Source organism: Hydractinia symbiolongicarpus, chromosome 6 (assembly GCF_029227915.1).
Source record: "Hydractinia symbiolongicarpus strain clone_291-10 chromosome 6, HSymV2.1, whole genome shotgun sequence".
Classification (NCBI taxonomy): Eukaryota; Metazoa; Cnidaria; class Hydrozoa; order Anthoathecata; family Hydractiniidae; genus Hydractinia; species Hydractinia symbiolongicarpus.
This window is the reverse complement of record NC_079880.1, coordinates 19599542-19607891: the sequence shown is the minus strand read 5'-3', so window position 1 is coordinate 19607891 and position 8350 is coordinate 19599542.

Genomic DNA, 8350 nt, shown 5'->3' with positions numbered 1-8350 from the left:
AATAAATACTTAAAACTGACGAACCTGCTTTTAGCAGTCGTGAACCAATTCCGTCCAAGCCTGTAGCTTTATTAAGTTTTAGTGAACTAATTATTTTTTTGACACTTTTGGTCTCAATACGAGCCCACCGAAAATCGTGTCCGCTAACAGGTGGAATAACATTAGTAGTGTCAGAAGAAAATTTAGAGGCTAGTTTGGCACCAACACTGACAAAAAATGAATTGAATGTGTTGGAAATTTCTTTTGGGTGAGAAGTTTCTGTACCATCGTTTTGGACTACTCGTTTTATCGAGGTAGTATTGCCTGACTTATCAGGAACCAGTTTTTTTAGGGTTTTCCAAAGTTGTTTTGGCCGTTTTTGAAAGTCCTGCAAAACGTCATTATAGTACTCGTTTTTGAGTCAATTTTTGAGACCTATTACCTGGTTCCTTTTTTGTTTGAAAGCTTCCCAGTCTATGATGGATTTTGTTTTTGATGCTTTCCGTTTCAAGAAGTCTCTTTCTTTGATGGCTATTATTAATTCATCAGTGACCCATGCCTCAACACGGCCAGAAAATCTATGTGTTTTGAAAGGGGCATGTTTGTCAGCCACTGTTTTAACATTTTTATTCAGTTTCTCACATGCTTCATCAAGGTCATCATAATTATTAAAATATGACCAGTCTAAATTCCTGAGGTCCTTCAGAAAAGCCTCTTTACTGAAGTTCTTGTAGCTACGAACCTTGCATGTTTTAGGTTCAAATTTTGGCCTTTTGAATTTTCTGATCACATAAACTAAATTGTGATCACTGATGCCTAAATCCATGACACCAGTTTTAGAAATACAAGAACTGTTAGAAAGTATCAAGTCTATAAGAGTGCTACTATTTTCAGTAACACGAGTTGGCTCCGTACTATGTTGTTTTAGGAAAAGAGTGGAGCATAATTCCTTTATTTTGGAGGAAAGAGCATATTTTGAAAGCATGTTACAGTTAAAATCTCCCAAGATAAAAACTTCTTTTTCTTTTGGGAGCTTGTTAAAACACTGTTTAAAATGAGTACACAGGTTTTCGGTACTCTGCAAATCACTACCTCCAGGTGGCCTGTAAACCCCACACACGTAAATAGGTTTAGTTTTTTTCAGGCACACTTTCACCCATAGTGATTCAACATTTTCGAAGTAAAGGTGTTTCAAAAGGTGGCTATCCAAGTTTTCATTAACAAAAATTAGAACACCCCCACCTCGTCTATTCCGATCATTCCTATAACAAACATAGCCATCAATTTTAACGTCATTGTCAGTGATGGTGTCATCAATTTTGGTTTCACAGATGGAGAATACATCAAGTTTTGTTTGATGTAGCAGAAGTTTAACATAGTCTAGTTTGGATGACAGACCATTTATGTTGAGATGGGCCATTTTTAAGCCCTTTCCATTTCTGATTGCCTCAAAATCAAAGTTTTCCGGAATTTCGTCACCAAATGACTCCTCATTAGCAAAGGGCAAATTACGAGAAAGACAGGGACTGCAAACGAAAAACAGTTTATCTTCAGGAGTCTTCATAAATTGTTGATATTTTTTATCAGAAATACGCTCACATTTTTTATGAGCCCATAATCCACACTTGTCACAAGAAAGTGCTTTGTGTGTTTTTGCCACAGGTTTTAAGCATGAAGAACAGGGATACTTAACAGGACCTGGGTTGAGGCAGATGTCCCCTGACAAGAGGATTAAAAAATAGAAATACTTGTGCCTGCTTGGCTTAAGTTTTGATAAAGCCATTAATTTTAATTGGAGAGTGAGCTGGCTTTCAGAAACTCTATTGCAGGCATCAAGTGAAGAGATAGAAAAGAAACTCCTATCTAGTCGACTCATTTCGTTGTTGTTGGGTGAGCTACTTTTGAACGAAGGTTTTGTATTGCTCAAAAATACAACAAACACAAAAATCAGTTTTAGCGTAAATGTGGGGTTTCCTACCTGAGTAAAGTTATTTTTAAGTCGTAGAGAGATCATTCTACGGTTATGTGCTCTTCCAAAACTATGTTTGAAGGATCTAAGGCAAGCCCATTTCCTTACGATGTTACACAGAAGGAGCAGCAGGAACCCACAACACAGCAAAGCTACCATATTAGATGATAGATGGATAAAAAACTGACTGGGATAAAAACAATTTATTAACAAAAACAATAATTTAAAAACTTACAAAACAACAAATTAAAGAAATGAAAAGATATAAATGAAGTAAAAAAGGCAGTACAATATATAATAAATCAAAAAGGACTTAGCTGTCAAAGCAGGAGCTCTTCAAGCTTTAGTCTTCTTTTTTCTTTCTTCGACTTAGCGCGCCAAGACCGGAGCGTTTTAGATACGTCCAACCTCAACGAGAGCTAAGCACGGTATTTTAGGTGTTTTCAGTCCAGAGGCGATGGAGAACTACAAATCTTTGGAAGCTCATAAACTTTTTTTGTCTCTGGATGGGTACAGGATTGTTTTATATAATGTGGTTGAAGCCTGGATATTTCTTAGCTAAATGTGAAGCTAAGCCATCGTATAGAACGAATGGCAAACCCCATCAACTTTGGGTGGCTCCGAATCAATCATGATCTGTGTTAGCTGCTCATTGCACATGCATGGCAAGGTGGAGTTAAACTTATACTACAAGTTTTGTCAATGGAGGTTCTGATGTCTCATAATAATTTTTTGTTGTTTAACTTTTAGGCTTGGGGAAACATGCTCAAATGTAGCTGCAACACTTTTTAAGATAGAAGCAGCTGTGTGTCTTGGTCTAACAGCCCAGACCCCCCCCCCCCTCCCAACTGACATGACATGGCTAACCAATGGAATCAGAATTTTACAAAAGATTTCCTAAATGCATTAAAAGATGCTAATAAATATGCTATAGGTTTATCTTTACTCAGTGTTTCAGGAGCCTCTCATTTAACAGGATAGTGATGTTGTCAATGCTTCTAAATTACCAAGACAATTTAGAGAGCTATTTGACCCCAACTAGCCTTAATGGAGAACATGACGTTGAATGAGCACTGTAAAAAGGTATTTTGGTCATTGAATATAACAGTTGAGGAAGCGAAATATGTCGAGCAGATTACGAGGAATCCATCTGCCAGCATAATTTGGCTGGGTCGATAATTCACTACTAGATGAACCAGTTTGGATTGCCCATCGAAATCCTTGATACTTAGCATTACCAATCCTAGTTATAATGTGATCAATACTTCGTCACTAATGTGGGGTAAAGAGAAGGAAAAGGAAGCTTTAGCTAACTATACGAACTTATCTTGTGTAAGTAAAATCACAAAACATCAACGAAAAGTTAAGCACTGCTAAACCCGCCATTATGAAAAACATTTTCACGGGTATCTCTGAAAAATCAAGAAAATTGAAATGTCGCGAACCCTCACCAACCTCGTACTTTTTTCTCTTCTTAACCCTGAACAGTCACACTGGACCGGCCGGACTATTATTTCTGTTGGAGATGCATAGGGTCAAATCTCTGCACTCAATTGATTTCAAGAACACATCATTTGTTAAGCTGTGGTAAGACGGCGTATCAATCCTCATAAATTTACGAGTGCTATCTATATCTTAAACTTTTTAATCAAAATATATTGACAGGAGAATTTAGAAAAGTTATAATGAGGAATGCGGAGAGACAACGCTAAACTGTAACTGTTCCACGGTCTTCTTGTCTTTCACTGGCGCTAAGTTTTTGACGGATCTGACGAAAATTTCGCTCCGCTGTGCCAACATATATATGACAAGAAAAGACAAGGGGCCTGAGATCAAACTTGCAGTGCGCCCTTAATTGATAAAATGCGATAACATTAAAATGTATATTTTCAACGCAAATCTCAGGTATTGATCGGCATTCCTACCCACCTACTTCCTCTACCTACCTTCCCTTAGCTTCCTTCTATTTGTGAGTCTAGTCATGTGAAATATGCACATCTATCATCTCCACATTGCTCTGACGCATAGTGCCAATTTAAGTCGTATTTTTAATGCAAGTTGCGGTGTACCTAATCGAGATCAAAGTAACGGCGGAATAGGCCTGATCTTTTTAAGTACAGAAACTATTTCAAAACAGAGGTACTTAACCTTTTGGATAGACAGCTTCATACATGCGCATTATTTGTATTCTATAAGGAAATGCATAGTGTTTGCTGTGAAAGCTTTTTAGTCAGTATATGAAACTCATCCCACAGTACTAACTGTCGAAACCTTTAGAGGAAGTTCGAAAAAGAGGCGCCAAAATTCCCCATAAGCTTCCGTAGGTTGCTTCTTTAAAAAGAAAGCAAAGTATCTTAGACTTTTTATAGCTCAGGATGAAGCTGCGGACAGACGAGCCGTAGCTGCAGATACTTCTTAGTCTCGTAAAAAGCATCGTAATCACCTTTGATAATAAGCTTTTTATTATCAGGTTCAAGAGTTTCGTAAGCCTTCTATACTCAGGGTCGATGGTTACCGTGTCTAAGGTATCTTTAGCGAACCCAAGTCAGCAGAAGTCGTTATCAAAGGACTTAACTTGAGACTTAACCTTACCATGCGCGTGCCGATTGATGTTGACCTGGATATCTTGAATTGCGCGTAGTCCATTTGTGAGTGAAGTACAGATGTCTACAACAATCAAGTATTGTTGTAAAACAAGTTAAACTGCTCAACTTTACGATGATCCTTGTACACTAACCTAGATAATGTCATTATTTTTAGATAGGTTTCTTAGATTCGGCGTTGTGCACGGGTACAGTTGTTTGTTTCTTTTTCGATAAATTTATTAAGATCCTATACCAGAGAGTCAAAGTAGTTTAAATTTGGTGCGGCCATGGTGCGGTGAACTTAATGTCTACCTCAGGGGACTAATATTTTTACCCGATAAATAAACATTGGTATATTATTGTATCGGTGTATATTGTATCGTTCACAAAAAAAAAAGAATGTGCAAGATAACATTGTCCGAACAAAAATAAATACTGGTGACGAGTTTTCTAACTCATTGATAAAATCTAAATTTCTGACCAAAAGCTGTAGTACGACCCGTAGTTTCGGCCCTTAAGCTATATAAAAAGCACATTTCTTACAAAAATTGTTGATACCAAATCTTGGTAGGTTGAGATCAGTTGAATTTGGAAAAACAAACGAAGAATGGAACGCTGAGTTGAAAACGCTTGTTGTAAAGCTTTTACAATGTTTTTGCTAACTAAAAGAGAATACCTACCATGACATAGCCCGCTACCACGAAGAGTTTTTAGTCCAGACTTGGACGAGGCCGAAAACTCTAATGACGGTAGTAATCAACTGAGGATCTCGAAATTTAATTATTGTTATTATTATTATACAATTTCAATTTTACCATTTTGGAAACTTAAAAACCTTATACACCGAATATCTGGATGACCCAGTCAGAGACTTTCAACATTTTAAGTCAAATGTTTAACAGTAGCAAGCACAGCAGTCCGCTTATAGACTGTTCAAGTGGACATTTAAAATAAATTAGAACATTGAAGCAAGAAATAAAAATCTTCAACATTTGAAAATGAAGAAAGAACTAAAAAACGTTACACCAGAATTTTTAATAACTACATTGTATTTTTTAAACAGAATCAAGAATGCAAGAGGGAATAACACATTTGTTGCTATTTATAAAAAACTGAGTGATTTATCACCTTCCATCATTTTCATGATTGTCCCTTTAATAGCTGTAGATTGGTTCACGTCACGTGCTGATTCACGTTCATCGTGCAATCGTTCGAAATCCTCCTTGTCCTTGGCGATGTCGCCGTTCTCTATCTCTTGTTGTTCTTCTGATATCCTAGGCCGTGCTTTCTTCGCCTGTTCGCCTCTTTGTCTCTTTACTGTTGCTTCACCTATTCGCTCTCTTTCCGTAAAAGCAAATAATGTCTCTGACAGAAGGCTTTCTGTCTTATCCAGAACATTCCTAAAGAGTGGCATCATCTCAATTTTATCAGTGTGTCTTTGCGCATCTTCCAGATCTTTAAGAAACTTTTGAGTCACCCTGGCGTCCTTTATTTAGTTTAGTAAACTCCATAAAGCTTGTAGCCTGCAAGCGTAATTTTTCTAGCTTTTGCTTTATCACATTGGTCGATCGAAATTCGCAATTGTCTTTCATCTCTATATTATCATAGAGGAGTTCTTTCCCTCGTAGTTTAAAGGCAACATTGCATGTCTTGGATATGTTACTTGTCTGTGTATGTGTTGAACTAGTTGCAGGTATCGCCGCAGGTCTACTAAAAGACCCATCGTCCGGCTTATCATCCTCTGGAATGTTAGCTAGCTAATGTTAGCCTCCAAGTCCAGCTCCCCCATCTCATCATGGCTAGCTCTAACCTTCTGGAATGTTTTTCTTAGGTGCAAAGTCCCTAGGATCATACGCTGGATTAATCGACATTTATTTTTATTATATTCCACCTAAATAAACATGAAAAGTACGTTCGGCAAGAAGCTTGATTCTTACGCAGATATCAAAAATAAAGATAAAAATAAAGGATCACCTGCTGTCTACCAAGAACTAAAACGAAAAAATCCTTTTTGATTTTATAATATTGTTGATCATCTCAGTCTTTACCGTAGTGTACAAGCATTTTATCGCATTTTTATTTATGTCGCACTCTTGTGCATCTTGTGACTTAAAGAGCATGTCAGCAAGGATCTTGTAGAACGACTTAACAACCGCTGTAAAAGTATGATTATACTTGGTTGAAGCACGCTTGACCTTTACACCCTTACCCTTACCTAGAAATAAAGGCTTCCAGTACCTGCGACACTGGAAGCCTTTATTTCTCATAAAGGTCTTTTCTTATAAAGTTTTTTGATGGCTTTTCTTCTAGTCTATAAGTGTTCTGGCTGGTGATAGCTGATACTCAGCTGCTTTGCTTTTTCTGCAGTTACGATATCTGCTTGTGGTTTTATCAGCTTTATTGGATGGTGAAACGACGTGTTTTCACTATCCATTTTACCTCTCCCCCCTAGGCGACATATGCCAAGAGGGATGAGGATTAAGAGACAAGCGTGAGCTCGCTATTTTTCTGTTCTCCTGAAGGGAGTTTAGGAACTTTGTCTAGCGTAGCTATGTAATAATTTTCACGTACTTACCTCCGCAGTGAACCAGTCAATTTTTGCTTGACGATCGTTTACCCACTGTGCGTAAGCAACCTTTCATCTTTCTTTAAGCTAATTTACTATACTCTCAATTCTAATTCTATAGCTGTCCACTGCAGATTCTGAATGTGCCATGAAGCTGATTCCGTCGTGCGCGAATTCAAGAGGTGGTCGCGCGAAATGTTTCTCTTGCGCGGTGCTCTACCACACGCCAACACCGATCCGAGTACAGCAAGAGTTCTTATACCATATACAGATACACAGTGTTTGACTGCGAAGTTCTAGGCGTAGTAGAGGTAGCGCCTGAGGACTATACAGCGTCTCTTGTCACGCTTTATAGTTGCAGACTGTGCAAATAGTTCTTCCTTCTTCCTTTTTATCAGTGCCGCGAATTTGTGGCTACTCTACATTGATGCTTCGCCAACTTTTAATTATACGCTGTTCTTCACAATGTTGCCTGTTCCAGTAGCATTAAAGAAGCAGGAAATTTAACCAACGTACCGAACATAAGAATTCCCGATCTGGTAATGGGACCTTTCTGTATTTTGTACTTTAGACCTTCCACGCTGTCGAGATTGACGAAATTTCCTGTAACAATTCTCGCATACATGTTGACTACATACGCAGAGAGTGTTATGTATTTTTTCGTTCTATTATCATGTAGCTTTTGTTGAATATACTCGCCATATGTCTTTCCTATAACCTTGTCTACGAATCCCTATGTGCATTTTTGTAGTAGGAGAAGCGCGTCGTCTTTCTGTATTGCAGAATTTACTGCTTGGCGCTTATTGATAACCATCTCCTTAGGTTTCACAGCCTCTGCAGTTGACATGCTTGTTTTAACCTTTCAGTAGCTCAAACAGCAAGGCTTAAAGGAATTTGCGTGAGCTGAAGCAACATACATAGGACCGTCGTTTTCCGTTTGTTGCATTTATGTTGTTTTAGATGGCATTTTAGATAGCAAGACTTGTGTGCAGTCAGCACATTTCCAGCTCTTTGAAAAACATCCCTATCATCTTGCGATTTGTTAAGGACTTCAAGTTGGGCACCTGATCTATTTGATCGTTTGATCCTGTTGTTTTTGCAGATGTATTACAAAAGCGACCATATATAGTTTTTGTTCTTTTTTTCAGGTTGTGATTCGCTCATTTCCATGATGTAAGTAAGTAAACACGAGTTTGTATCCGACCTCGACGATAGTAAGAAGCGGAGTTAATGGAGCATAAATATATTACT